This window comes from Balaenoptera borealis (assembly GCF_965194805.1).
Source record: "Balaenoptera borealis genome assembly, chromosome: 13".
NCBI lineage: Eukaryota > Metazoa > Chordata > Mammalia > Artiodactyla > Balaenopteridae > Balaenoptera > Balaenoptera borealis.
In genome coordinates, this window is record NC_138870.1 from 27,933,492 (window position 1) to 27,948,056 (window position 14,565).

Genomic DNA, 14,565 nt, shown 5'->3' on the forward strand with positions numbered 1-14,565 from the left:
CACAGCAGTGAAAGCGCCAAGTCCTAACCACTGGACCGCCAGGGAATTTGTTACTCCCTCATTGTTAACACCTTGCAAACTGGGCAGAGAAGGTCCATTTATTTCAATGTTTTCTTTTGCTTGTCAGGTACTTCGTACCTTGCAAATATAATTTTGCTCTAAATCATCTTCATAGAACTAATAGAACTAATTGCAAAACAGTCAAATAAAAAAAAATCTTACATAGAATGTTAAGCAAAAATACAAAATTCTTGGTACACACTGAAAATATCTAAGAAAATGTCACCTCTTTACAGACGTTGCATTTTGTGTTTCAGTGTCTGTGACTGGTTAACTCTGTTGTTTAACCTGGTGCTTCTTAGGCTTACATGATAAATTTATCTCCAATTAGGATAGGTAACTTGAGTCTGTTTCATATTCACAGACAAAACCCTAACAGTATCCACTCACTTCATAATATGAACTATTTGTCAAGAAGGAGTTTCAGCAAGAAAAAGAGAATGTGGCGAGAACTGAGCTGGTGGTAATGTTACTCGAAGTGCACCTGCACAGGGCATCTTTGTTGTGGGTACAATTGCCATCTTACCTGGTACTTTAATAATACCTCCTGCTCAGACCTTTCAGTCATACCACACCTAAGGGTTGTACCCAGAAATTTTTAGTATGCCATTTCATTTTGGAAAACAAATAAATATTTGTTCTTGTCCTTGCTGCTCTAGCCCCTTTCTCCTTTTCTGCTGAAACCAGTAAGAATGAGGAGGGATCCTCCTTCCTCCAACATTCATTCTCTTTAGTTTAGAATAGAAGAGATCTTTGAAGATGATCTAACCTAGTTCTCTCATTCTGTGACTGAAGTGCACAGGACCAGAGAGGGCAATGGCTTGCCATATCATACCAGTGGTTAAGCAGGGACTAGAGTCCAGGTTTCTGAATTTCTAATTAGGGAGTCTTTCTATCATTGAGCTTTGCAAAAGCTAAGGGCTTAAAAACATTCCAAAAATATGTGCCTAGGTATAGATTCAATAGTGAAGGGAGACAGAACAATACTCCCAAGGTTATTTGATCACTGCTCAGCTGGCACAGTGGCTGCTTGTAACAAGTTCTAGGCAACACTGCGGACTGCCCAGTATTTGAAGAAGATAAATTATCAGGCGTCTCTGCTTCCAACACCTTTTTATCTCGAGAACCTTTATGGGGATTATTGGCTATTTGACACGTGTCCTACAGCTTAAGTTTGGGGACCCTATTATTAGATTCTGAGTAGTGTGGCTTGAGGTGCTGTTGTGGAGACAATGTTAGAACAGCCAGAGGTGAACCTGGAGCTAAAGAGGACACTACTACTTATTTGCCTTTCTTAGATCTGCCTTTTTTGTCTTTCTGAGTAATTCTGACAGAATCAATTTCCTAGAAACTATAAGCCAGATTCTTTTTAGTTTTTTTTATTGTCTTGATAGTTAGTAGATCCACCCAAGAACATAGTGGGGTGAACATTGAAAAATATGTGTAGGAAGAATAAATATTATTTTTAGAAAATTATCATTTATGACATTAAAAATTTTGGAAAACAGAGAAGGGAAAACATCACCAATATTTCTTCCTCACAGCTGCTCTTATAATTTTGAGACACGGAGGCTTAGACTTTTCTTCCTAAGAATCTTTTCTTTTTTATGTAGTTGTTCATAGTGAGTACTCAGTTATGTATTTTTTTCCCTCTACTTCCAGGAGGTAGTGTGGCTTAATGATCAGACCCAAGCTTTGGTCTTCCATGAGGTTCTAGTCTCAGCAGTTAGATGTAGGGCAAAGAACTTAGTTTCTGAGTCTGTTTCCATAACTAAAAAATGAGGATAGTAATACCTACTTCATAATCTCTGTGAGGTTTAAATAAAATATTTGTAAAGTGCTTATTATAGTTCCTAGCACATACTAGGGACTCAGTAAATAGAACATTGTTATTATTATTTTTTTTTTAATTTATTTATTATTTTTGGCTGCGTTGGGTCTTCGTTGGCTGCGTGCAGGCTTTCTCTAGTTGTGGTGAGCAGGGGCTACTCCTCATTGCGGTGTGCAGACTTCTCACTGGGGTGGTTTCTCTTGTTGCGGAGCACAGGCTCTAGGCACGCGGGCTTCAGTAGTTGTGGCTTGCGAGCTCTAGAGCGCAGGCTCAGTAGTTGTGGCGCACGGGCTTAGTTGTTCCGCGGCATGTGGGATCTTCCCCCACCAGCGCTCGAACCTGTGTCCCCTGCACTGGCAGGCGGATTCTTAACCACTGCACCACCAGGGAAGTCCCCATTGTTATTATTATACCATTCACATTTCCCTTATGCCACACAGTCTTTGTGACCATATTTTTATTTTATTTTTAAAGTTTTTTGTCTGCACCCTGCAGCAGGTAGGACCTTAGTTCCCCGGCCAGGGATCAAACTCACTCCCCCTGCACTGGAAAGCGGAGTCTTAACCACTGGACCACCGGGGAAGTCCATGACCATATTTTTTTTTTTTAATAAGTTTATTTATTATTTTTGGCTGTGTTGGGTCCTCGTTGCTGTGTGCGGGCTTTCCGTAGTTGCAGCGAGTGGGGGGGCGCTACTCTTCGTTGCAGTGCGTGGGCTTCCCATTGCGGTGGCCTTTCTTGTTGTGGAGCAGGGGCTGTAGAGCACACGGGCTTCAGTAGATGCGGCACGTGGGCTCAGTAGTTGTGGCTCACGGGCCTAGATGCTCCGCAGCATGTGGGATCTTCCCGGACCAGGGCCCGAACCCGTGTCCCCCGCATTGGCAGGCGGACCCCCAACCATTGCGCCACCAGGGAAGCCCCATGACCATATTTTTAATAACTGCATGATGTTCTATCAAGTTGAATGCATTCTTATTTGCATAACCATTCACCTATTATTAGATTCTTAAGTTCCCTCTAAATTTGCCCTAGAATAAAAAATTCTTCAGCAAGCTGTTATTCATTCAGCAGATTCAGTAAGTAGTCACTGTGTATAAGGACCTTTGCTTGGCACCAGGAACACAAAGATCAGAGTGGCACAGTCCCTGGCTTTGAGGGGCTCTCGGTTTGTAAGTGGAGATGTGTGCAGAGAACTCTGGCCTGTAGTTAACACTGTCACTGTCCAAGTTACTGAAAAGGTGCTGAGGAGAAGAGACAACGTCAGACTCTGCCTGGAGAGCTCACGGAAGGGAGGAGAGGGTTGTGGGAGACGAATCAAGTGAGTTAATGGGGGTGAGGTGCAGGTTATTAAGGGCTTTTTAAGCCCTCATACAGAATGGAACTTTCATCCTCAGTGCAAGGGGAAAGTCAGTTTTGAGAAGAGAATTCTCATTATCCGCTTAGGTTTTATAGCCTGTACAGGGCAAAGTGGAAGCAGAGAGTTTAATTAGGAAATTATTAAGGAATCCAGGTGAGAGGTGGTATGGCCTAGACCAGGTGGAAGTGGTGGAGGGGCCATATTAGAAGTGGCCATATTGGAAGAAATAGCCCATGTCATGAGCTGTCAGGTTGTATGTGAAGATGTCAAAGAAAGAGAAAAGTCAAAGATGGGCTCTCAGGCTTTCAGCTCAAGTGATTGGAATGGTGGAGTTGCTGTTTCCAAAAACAAGGAAGGATGCAGGAGGAGCAGGTTTCGGTGAGAAATTGGGAGTTGAGTTTTGGGATGTTATGTTCGAGATATTTATTAAACATTAATCAGGCAGAGATGTTCAGTAAGTAGTTAGATGTAAGAGTCTGCAATTCACGGGGAAAGAGATTTGTCCTGGAGTTATAAATTTGGGAGATAGCTGTATATTTATAGTATTTTTAACATGTTAAAAAAACTTGGTACAGTTATTTTACCCATTATTACTCCTCTCATAGAATTTTCATTGGTATTTTCATTTTTTTAATCCAAATAAACTTTAGAGTCACTTTGTTAAATTTATTTCCTAAAGTATGTTGGAAATTTTACTGGAAGACTTTATATATATACACACACATATATACATATATATATGTTATATATATATAAATTTACTAGAAGACTGACTATCTGGTAATTGGCATCTTTAAAATGGATCTTTGTATCTAGCAATGCATTATTTCTCTCCATTTAGTTTTATTTCTTCTGACAAGAGTTCATTTCTTTGTTCCCCAAATAGTTCATACACAGTTCTTGATAATATTATTCCCAAGTGTTGTGTGCCCTTGTTAGTAAATTTCACCAGTATTCTGATAGTTTTTGCCTTATAAAGGAATTATATTGATATGTTTGGCCACATCACTAAATTTTGGGTATTATAAATAATATCCTTGATTTCTTTGAATTTTTTTTCTACAATAGAATCGTATCATTTGCAAATAATAATTTTGTCTTTTTCCTTTCAACATTTGTGTCTCATTTCTGTTCATGCCAAGAAAAGAAGTCCTAAATTTAGGATAGTGGGTAACCATAGAGTAATGAGGTAATTAAGACCTAAAAGTCTAGTCACAGCTCACAATTTTTGTTTTATTTAGTTTTTGCTTTAAGCTTATCCTAATTATTTCTTTTCCTTGCCTTTAAAAAATTTATTTCTAAAAAAAAAAAAAATTTATTTCTGATGGATTTATTTTGAGTTTATCTGTTTTAGATTTATGGATTTTTTTCCAGTAGTTGGTTTAGGTGTGGTATATATTTGGTTTTCAGCCATTTTGCTCTTCCAAGGACGTATTCTCTGATTCCTTGAGCACCACGGATTGGGGGAAAGCTCTTTTCCTGCTGAATTGGCATTTAACTTTCATGGATGCAGAAACAAATTAAACCCAGTAGAGAGTATGTAACCAAGAGATTTCAATCCTATAATTGCATAAGGCCCTAATGAAAATTTGAAGTTTAGTAACCTCTTCCTCTCCTTCCAAATCAACAAAAACAGTAAAAATGAATTTATGTAAGTTTAAAAAAATTATTACATGTACATTTATAAGACAGTTGATTTTGAAAACTTTTATTTTCAAACTAAGTTTTGCAAATTTGAAAATTTTATTTAAAAAAATCTAAATACAAAACCAGTTTCACTTCTGATGTGGATTGTAAATCAGAAAAGGACTTACTGATGCAGCTTAGATTTCTGGAATGCGTTATCTTGAATTTTCAAGTTAACTTTCAAGTTTTATTTTCTGTTTGTCAAGTTAAGCCTCATGTGACCTTTCTCCCTGAATGAGCAGTGGACGCTATCTGACATGTTAGGACTTTGTACCTCCAAGGGTAGATTTACAGGACAGCTTTTAATTGGCCTGTATTGCCTTGTTTAAATAGCCGAACACCTGCTAGGCAAGCCCCTGCGCATGTGAGTGGCTATATGTTCGTTCCTTCCTTTAGGATTTGCAAGGCTGGAGCACAAAGACAGCGATTGTTACCCAATAAGCAGTAGTCACACACTTCTACCAATCGCCTTAGGAGGGCTGGTTACCATGGAATCCACCATCTGTTCACTCCCCGCCGGAATGTGATTATCCTTGCTGGGCTGGAAACTGGGAGCGTGTGCTGTGTGAAATTATCTGCAATGGACTGGGTTAATAATGGGAGGCTAGATTTGGCTCACTAGAAGAACAAATGAAGGGAGTTTTACTTCTTAACCATTTGTGACTTCTAACCAAGAGGAATAAATTCAGCTTTTATAAGGTAAGTAATCCTAGTACTGTGTATCCAGTTTGTACTACATTTGGTGTGGGGCATTATCTCTATGTGGTCCAAGGAAAGGGAGCTATAAGCTTTTCTGGAAGGAGCCTCCAGCATTACACACTTCTGTTGATTGATTTTAAGCAGCTCAGTTTTACCTATACAATTACATGTTGATGTTGGAAAAATGAAAGAATTATTCTTTAATCTTTAAAAATTTTTCATGCCTCTGAAATTGTATTATGACCACTGAAAGTGGCAAAAAGACAATCATTTTAAATGGTTTCTCAGAGTGACTTGTACCAATATGCTTTTTGAAATACACCCGTGACCACAACGTGTTCAATGTCTTCTTCAAGTAAAAAAATGTCTCAGGTCAGGGACATTTGTAAGTTATGATTTTATTAATCATTATTCTGGCCCACATGACTGACCTACTATTACTAGCTCATGTTTTGTAATGTGATGTTTATGCAGTTTTATTTTGCAATGCTTTTGCACAAGTTTCAAGGGCCTCAGCATGTGGAAACAATGTGACAGTGCTTTAACGGCAGGCATGTAGGCATAAGTGATAAAGGAAGGGGCAAAGCTAGGAAGATCCGCTTCTATTTCAAGGGCTGCCTTTGTTTTTCTGTTTGAACAGCCCCTTAAAATGTGTGGTGCATATTGTAAGCAGTAGAAGGAGATTTTGGTGCTAACAAATGGATGACTGACATTTTTCTGTGTGGCTAAGAGGTTGGTAGCTCAAACAAGGGACTTCTATGTCCTTTGTAAAGCAGCATTGTATCCCCTTCCCCAAAACTGTGCCCTAAAACATGAAAGTGAAAAACAAAAAGAGTGCTGTCTATACTCTGGATACTTCTTTTGTGTAAGTTTTCCTATCATTTAAACCGTAGCGCCAGGGATCTGTGAGTCTAGCTGGGTCTGCCATTTTTATTTGATATAGGAAGGGGTTGCAAGGAGAGGATTTGCTAATGCAGCTTTAGTTCCTCTAATTGTGCTGTTCTGCTGTCATCTTGGACATTCATGCCAGTGGGTCAGTGGCTGCCCAGAGAGCTAGAAAAGGTCATTGCCAACAGGCCCTACTTGTTTGATTTTCTTTTTTTTATTATTATTATAATATAAAATTAGATAACCTTGTATTGGTCAAGGACTCATGTTCTTACTTCAAGAACAGGTTTTCAGGCCTGACTGCTAATTGTGGGTTCTTGGTATTTATTGTAGTTGACTTATTGTAGCTAAAATTCTTACTTTCTTTTGTGCTTACTGGTCTAATTAATACATTATATTATTCTTATTATTGTAAAGTTTTTTAATATGCAAAATTAGATTAGGTGCATACTAGCTCTAAAAAAGGCATCTTTTCCAGTAATAATAGGTATGTATCTGCCTGAAAATTTCCTTGGCAGCATCTGTAAAAAAATTTTAAGTGAATGTTGTATTATTTGGATGAAATTTTCACCCATAAAAACAATTGTTCATAAGCAATATAAGTTTTGGGAGGAAATGAGATAATTTAAGAACATTAGGCTGTTTATGTTGCCTTTATTACCTTGTGTCTTAGAAACCTGAAAAAGCCTATGAGTGAATGGGTATGAAGTGTGTGAGCATCTGTGTGCCTGGGATGGGATGTGGTTACTCAAGCAGTTGAGGTGAGCTGGGCAAATCAGTACGCTTCTCAAGTGCTCTAAGTGTTTGTGAATTTCTTTACTATTTTGATTGTTACTAAGTTAAAGTTATAAGATTGTGTTTTTTAAAGTGGATATTTATGTCAGAATGTATCCCAGTATTTTATAGGTATTGGCAGGCACTTAATCATTTGTTTTCACTTGTAAATATGTTTATTAATATGTTTCTTGACTGATTTTTCTGAGTAATAAAGAATAAAGCCACAGGGGTGTTCAGAATGTGTTGAAAAACTTTGTTCCATCAGCCACTGACAAGACAAGAAGCTTAGGGTTACACTTTCTGAAATTGGTGAAGAGGAATCGGCAGTGGGACAGTCCCTGAAGCACCTGTGATCCCTACTAGTGAGTCCCATGAAGTTAGTTCCCTCGAGGGGGTGTGGTTTTTGAACCTGGTATCTCTTATTGCTCATGGTGATGTGTTCACTTCCATTCACAAACATTGTCAGTGGTGAGACCCACCACCATGTCCACAGTCTTGTGGTAACAAGTTGAGAATGTCAGGTCAGCTGTGAAGCACCCACTGTCCTTGTCTCTGAGGGTGGAGGGAGGTGCTAGATTTCAGTGCTTTGTGACCCTTCTTCCAACTTTTCAAACTCTTTGATGGCATGATGCTTTTCAGTCCTTCAGTACAACTTAAGATTTTAGTAAATGGCAAGTTTAGCTTTATGTTTGTAAATATGTAAAGCAACCATTATTTAGAGTTATTTCTTATAAAAGTATTATATAGATGACAAATTGGAAACTCTGAATAAAGTGCCTGGAATGATTCAAATCCATAACAGTCTTGAGTAGACAGCATGTCAACCCACCACTAGTTCGGTACAAACAGTCAAGTCTTTCTGCTTCTTTGACACATTATGCTGGAATGCTGCCTGACTTAACTATTTGAATAAGTAGACCACAGAGCTCATAAACAGCAGTTAAATTATTACGTTTTTCTTCCTGTTATTGCCACATTCTGTCTAACTTCTAAACTGAGTCTTTTTTGCTTTTGGGATACAGATTTATAATCCATTTTTGCTGTTAACTATTTTTGCCCCTGGTGGTCCATTTGGCCCTTGTGCTGAGACGATGGAACACTAGGGATTTGAAGGAAAGGAGTACCTGTTGATGCTGTCATTGCTGATGCTGCTTTGTTCACATGCCCCTGGTATTGAAGCTGTTTGCATAAAAATGTGACTTTTTAAAATAGATGTAGTAAAAATTGCCTTCTTTTGCCCTCTCCTACAGTTCCATTTTGCCATGGTTTCAAGAAACGCTTAGAATGAGTTAATTTTGTGCATCAGTAAAAATTTTGCATTGCTGTGTTAGATGTAGAGCTACAGGGTGTGACACCTATATACAGTGTGCACATGAATGATGTAAACTCACCCAAAAGCCATGGCTCAAAGGTGGTTGCATTTGGCAGGATTTTTCTTTCTGTGAGTGTGCCATATATTTGATTATCATCAGTTTCTTCTGAGATATTTCTTCTTCTGTTTTTATAACTGCTCCTATGCTTCTGTCAAATAAAAAGGCAAACTTTCTATAAATTGGCGATGGGTCTATGTAGGCAGCAGCAAATCCTTGGAACAGTTTTGTGTAACACACTCATACCTTTCTCATTCAGTTGTCACCACTTTAAGCCCAGTGATGGCTTGATGGAGTTGTATGAGGGTATCTAGCAATACCTTATCCTTAGAAAAATTCCATATTTTTACAAATAACCCCTACTCTGTGGGGGCTGTAATTGTTCTATTGTAATAAAGGTGTTGAGTTACTGACTTCCCCTGTAAGCAGTTGTTTCCTTCCTCCCTGTCTGCTTAAACCCTGTGCTCTTTTAAAATTTTTGCCAATTTCCTGATCCTGAACCCAGATTTATTTCCATAAAGATGTATTTCCATAAGGCAAACAGATGGAATCTATTAGAGATTTTTTAGATCCCTATTATACATTGCTAAATGTTTATTTTCACATAATTTAGAGATTGGAAGGATCTGTCAGAGAAGAATCTGAGGTCCATAAAGATTAAGCAGCTTGTCCAGGGTCATAGAACTTGAGTTGCAGAAACAGCTGATGTTGAGTATTGCATGTGGAATACAAAGATATGGGTAAAGCCAACTGACTTCCTACGTTGTTACCTTGATGAGCAACAGAACATTGGGGTATCACCCTAAAGTCTCACAGATGCAATTTTCAATGTGCCCAGGGGGAGGGCAGCTTTGAAAGATGATTCCCTCAGTAACCAAGGTCATAAGAAACATATATTTTTCATAAATGCCTAAACTTTTTTAAAAAATGTAACTGCCAAGCCAACTAGATGTTTGTGTTTTTTATTTTATTTCATTTTATTTTATCGTTATTATTTTTTAAAATAAATTTATTTATTTATTTATTTTTGGTTGAGTTGGGTCTTCACTGCTGCGCGCGGGCTTTCTCCAGTTGCCACGAGTGGGGGCTACTCTTTGTTGTGGTTTGAGGGCTTCTCACTGCGGTGGCCTCTCCTGCTGCAGAGCACAGGCTCTAGGCATGCGGGCCTCAGTAGTTGTGGCACGTGGGCTCAGTAGTTGTGGCTCGCGGGCTCAGAGCACAGGCTCAGTAGTTGTGGCGCACAGGCTTAGCTGCTCCGCGGCATGTGGGACCCTCCCGGACCAGGGCTCGAACCCGTGTCCCCTGCATTGGCAGGCGGATTCCTAACCACTGCGCCACCAGGGAAGTCCTGTTTGTGTTTTTTAGTTTGCAGGTTCTCGCCCTTGTATCTGTATCTATAGAAGTAAAATCATGATCAGGATGTTGCTTGGTGATTATGGATCCCAGAGCAGGTAGGGGTGGAGCACTGAGGAAGGACAGCCTGAAGGACAAATACAGTTCCATTCTAGGGCACACTTGTCACCTGGTTAGTATATTTCTTTTTTTTTTTTTTTTTTAAACATCTTTATTGGAGTATAATTGCTTTACAATGGTGTGTTAGTTTCTGCTTTATAACAAAGTGAATCAGTTATACATATACATATGTTCCCATATCTCTTCCCTCTTGCATCTCCCTCCCACCCACCCTCCCTATCCCACCCCTCTAGGTGGTCACAAAGCACCGAGCTGATCTCCCTGTGCTATGCGGCTGCTTCCCACTAGCTATCTATTTTACATTTGGTAGTGTATATATGTCCATGACACTCTCTCACCCTGTCACATCTCACCCCTCCCCCTCCCCATATCCTCAAGTCCATTCTGTAGTAGGTCTGTGTCTTTATTCCCGTCTTGCCCCTAGGTTCTTCATGACCTTTTTTTTTTTCCCCTTAGATTCCATATATATGTGTTAGCATACTGTATTTGTTTTTCTCTTTCTGACTTACTTCACTCTGTATGACAGACTCTAACTCCATCCACCTCACTACAAATACCTCCATTTCATTTCTTTTTATGGCTGAGTAATATTCCATTGTATATATATGTGCCACATCTTCTTTATCCATTCATCCGATGATGGACACTTAGGTTGCTTCCATGTCCTGGCTATTGTAAATAGAGCTGCAATGAACATTTTGGTACATGACTCTTTTTGAATTATGGTTTTCTCAGGGTATATGCCCAGTAGTGGGATTGCTGGGTCATATGGTAGTTCTATTTTTAGTTTTTTAAGGAACCTCCATACTGTTCTCCATAGTGGCTGTATCAATTTACATTCCCACCAACAGTGCAAGAGTGTTTCCTTTCCTCCACACCCTCTCCAGCATTTATTGTTTGTAGATTTTTTGATGATGGCCATTCTGACCAGTGTGAGATGATACCTCATTGTAGTTTTGATTTGCATTTCTCTAATGATTAATGATGTTGAGCATTCTTTCATGTGTCTGTTGGCCATCTGTATATCTTCTTTGGAGAAATGTCTATTTAGGTCTTCTGCCCATTTTTGGATTGGGTTTGTTTTTTTGTTATTGAGCTGCTTGTAAATCTTGGAGATTAATCCTTTGTCAGTTGCTTCATTTGCAAATATTTTCTCCCATTCTGATGGTTGTCTTTTGGTCTTGTTTATGGTTTCCTTTGCTGTGCAAAAGCTCTTAAGTTTCATTAGGTCCCATTTGTTTATTTGTGTTTTTATTTCCATTTCTCTAGGGGCTGGGTCAAAAAGGATCTTGCTGTGATTTATGTCATAGAGTGTTCTGCCTATGTTTTCCTCTAAGAGTTTGATAGTGTCTGGCCTTACACTTAGGTCTTTAATCCATTTTGAGTTTATTTTTGTGTATGGTGTCAGGGAGTGTTCTAATTTCATACTTTTACATGTACCTGTCCAATTTTCCCAGCACCACTTATTGAAGAGGCTGTCTTTTCTCCACTGTATATGCTTGCCTCCTTTATCGAAGATAAGGTGACCATATGTGTGTGGGTTTATCTCTGGGCTTTCTATCCTGTTCCATTGATCTATATTTCTGTTTTTGTGCCAGTACCAAACTGTCTTGATTACTGTAGCTTTGTAATGTAGTCTGAAGTCAGGGAGCCTGATTCCTCCAGCTCCATTTTTCGTTCTCAAGATTGCTTTGGCTATTCAGGGTCTTTTGTGTTTCCACACAAATTGTGAAATTTTTTGTTCTAGTTCTGTGAAAAATGCCAGTGGTAGTTTGATAGGGATTGCATTGAATCTGTAGATTGCTTTGGGTAGTAGAGTCATTTTCACAATGTTGATTCTTCCAATCCAAGAACATGGTATATCTCTCCATCTATTTGTATCATCTTTAATTTCTTTCATCAGTGTCCTGTAATTTTCTGCATACAGGTCTTTTGTCTCCTTAGGTAGGTTTATTCCTAGATATTTTATTCTTTTTGTTGCAATGGTAAACGGGAGTGTTTTCTTAATTTCACTTTCAGATTTTTCATCATTAGTATATAGGAATGCAAGAGATTTCTGTGCATTAATTTTGTATCCTGCTACTTTACCAAATTCATTGATTAGCTCTAGTAGTTTTCTGGTAGCATCTTTAGGATTCTCTATATGTAGTATCATGTCATCTGCAAACAGTGACAGCTTTACTTCTTCTTTTCCAATTTGGATTCCTTTTATTTCTTTTTCTTCTCTGATTGCTGTGGCTCACACTTCCAAAGCTATGTTGAATAATAGTGGTGAGAGTGGGCAACCTTGTCTTGTTCCTGATCTTAGTGGAAATGGTTTCAGTTTTTCACCATTGAGGACAATGTTGGCTGTGGGTTTGTCATATATGGCCTTTATTATGTTGAGGAAAGTTCCCTCTATGCCTACTTTCTGCAGGGCTTTTATCATAAATGGGTGTTGAATTATGTCGAAAGCTTTCTCTGCATCTACTGAGATGATCATATGGTTTTTCTCCTTCAGTTTGTTAATATGATGTATCACGTTGATTGATTTGCGTATATTGAAGAATCCTTGCATTCCTGGAATAAACCCCACTTGATCATGGTGTATAATCCTTTTAATGTGCTGTTGGATTCTGTTTGCTAGTATTTGGTTGAGGAGTTTTGCATCTATGTTCATCAGTGATATTGGCCTGTAGTTTTCTTTCTTTGTGACATCTTTGTCTGGTTTTGGTATCAGGGTGATGGTGGCCTCGTAGAATGAGTTGGGGAGTGTTCCTCCCTCTGCAATATTTTGGAGGAGTTTGAGAAGGATAGGTGTTAGCTCTTCTCTAAATGTTTGATAGAATTCACCTGTGAAGCCATCTGGTCCTGGGCTTTTGTTTGTTGGAAGGTTTTTAATCACAGTTTCCATTTCAGTGCTTGTGATTGGTCTGTTCATATTTTCTATTTCTTCCTGGTTCAGTCTCGGCACGTTGTGCATTTCTAAGAATCTGTCCATTTCTTCCAGGTTGTCCATTTTATTGGCATAGAGTTGCTTGTAGTAATCTCTCATGATCGTTTGTATTTCTGCAGTGTCAATGGTTACTTCTCCTTTTTCATTTCTAATTCTATTGATTTGAGTCTTCTCCCTTTTTCTCTTGATGAGTCTGGCTAATGCTTTATCAATTTTGTTTATCTTCTCGAAGAACCAGCTTTTAGTTTTATTGAGTTTTACTATTGTTTCCTTCATTTCTTTTTCATTTATTTCTGATCTGATCTTTATGATTTCTTTCCTTCTACTAGCTTTGGGGTTTTTTTGCTCTTCTTTCTCTAATTGCTTTAGGTGCAAGGTTAGGTTGTTTATTCGAGATGTTTCCTGTTTCTTGAGGTAGGCTTGTATTGCTATAAACTTCCCTATTAGAACTGCTTTTGCTGCATCCCATAGGTTTTGGGTCGTCGTGTCTCCATTGTCATTTGTTTCTAGGTATTTTTTGATTTCCCCTTTGATTTCTTCAGTGATCACTTCGTTATTAAGTAGTGTATTGTGTAGCCTCCATGTGTTTGTATTTTTTACAGAGCTTTTCCTGTAATTGATATCTAGTCTCATAGCGTTGTGGTCAGAAAAGATACTTGATACGATGTCAAGTTTCTTAAATTCACCAAGGCTTGATCTGTGACCCAAGATATGATCTATCCTGGAGAATGTTCCATGAGCACTTGAGAAAAATGTGTATTCTGTTGTTTTTGGGTGGAATGTCCTATAAATATCAATTAGGTCCATCTTGTTTAATGTATCATTTAAAGTGTGTGTTTCCTTATTTATTTTCATTTTGGATGATCTGTCCATTGGTGAAAGTGGGGTGTTAAAGTCCGCTACTATGATTGTGTTGCTGTCGATTTCCCCTTTTATGGCTGTTAGTATTTGCCTTATGTATTGAGGTGCTCCTATGTTGGGTGCATAAATATTTACAATTGTTATACCTTCTTCTTGGATTGATCCCTTGATCATTATATAGTGTCCTTCTTTGTCTCTTGTCATAGTCTTTATTTTAAAGTCTATTTTGTCTGATACGAGAATTGCTACTCCAGCTTTCTTTTGATTTCCATTTGCATGGAATATCTTTTTCCATCCCCTCACTTTCAGTCTGTATGTGTCTCTAGGTTTGAAGTGGGTCTCTTGTAGACAGCATATATATGAGTCCTGTTTTTGTATCCATTCAGCCAGTCTGTGTCTTTTGGTGGGAGCATTTAAACCATTTACATTTAAGGTAATTATCGATATGTATGTTCCTATGACCATTTTCTTAAATATTTTGGGTTTGTTATTGTAGGTGTTTTCCTTCTCTTGTGTTTCTTGCCTAGAGAAGTTCCTTTAGCATTTGTTGTAAAGCTGGTTTGGTGGTGCTGAACTCTCTCAGCTTTTGCTTGTCTGTAAAGGTTTTAATTTCTCCATCACATCTGAA

General features: G+C 38.5%; 1 protein-coding gene across 13 annotated transcripts in view; it reads left to right on the forward strand.

The window, feature by feature from the left end:
• The window catches only part of FGD4 (FYVE, RhoGEF and PH domain containing 4), a 220,626-nt gene that overhangs the window by 78,615 nt on the left and 127,446 nt on the right, over positions 1-14,565 (forward strand). The window contains exon 1 of one of the 13 annotated variants that reach the window (XM_082352078.1): positions 72-5,633. The exons of the other annotated variants lie outside the window; for them this stretch is intronic. The gene's annotated coding sequence lies outside the window, so the exon portion shown is untranslated. Of the gene's footprint in view, positions 1-71; positions 5,634-14,565 lie in introns of those variants that run through there. 13 annotated transcript variants of the gene reach the window in all.